Genomic DNA, 720 nt, shown 5'->3' with positions numbered 1-720 from the left:
CCGCCCGCCAGGGCCCCGCCCCGGCAGAGGCCCCGCCCCGCCCGGCCGGGGCCACGCCCCTGGCAGAGACCACGCCCCGCCCGCCGGGGCCATGCCCCTGGCAGAGACCACGCCCCACCCGCCGGGGCCACGCCCCCGGCAGAGGCCACGCCCCGCCCGCCGAGGACACGCCCCCGCCCTCCGGGGCCACGCCCCTGGCAGAGACCACGCCCCGCCCGCCGGGGCCACGCCCTGGCAGAGACCACGCCCCACCCGCCGGGGCCACGCCCCCGGCAGAGGCCACGCCCCGCCCGCCGAGGACACGCCCCCGCCCGCCGGGGCCACGCCCCCGGCAGAGACCCACGCCCCACCCGCCGGGCCACGCCCCGCCCCTGGCAGAGACCACGCCCCGCCCGCCGGGGCCATGCCCCTGGCAGAGACCACGCCCCACCCGCCGGGGCCACGCCCCCGGCAGAGGCCACGCCCCGCCCGCCGAGGACACGCCCCCGCCCTCCGGGGCCACGCCCCTGGCAGAGACCACGCCCCGCCCGCCGGGGCCACGCCCCTGGCAGAGACCACGCCCCACCCGCCGGGGCCACGCCCCGCCCCTGGCAGAGACCACGCCCCGCCCGCCGGGGCCACGCCCCCCGGCAGAGACCACGCCCCGCCCGCCGGGCCTCGCCCCCGGCCCCGCCCGGACTCCATTAAAGCCGCCCGCACACTCGGGCCCCGCCGCCGCCT

The sequence above is a fragment of the Microcebus murinus genome, chromosome 20, assembly GCF_040939455.1.
Source record: "Microcebus murinus isolate Inina chromosome 20, M.murinus_Inina_mat1.0, whole genome shotgun sequence".
NCBI classification, from domain to species: Eukaryota; Metazoa; Chordata; class Mammalia; order Primates; family Cheirogaleidae; genus Microcebus; species Microcebus murinus.
The sequence above is the reverse complement of the archived record's forward strand: the minus strand, read 5'-3'. Positions refer to the sequence as shown.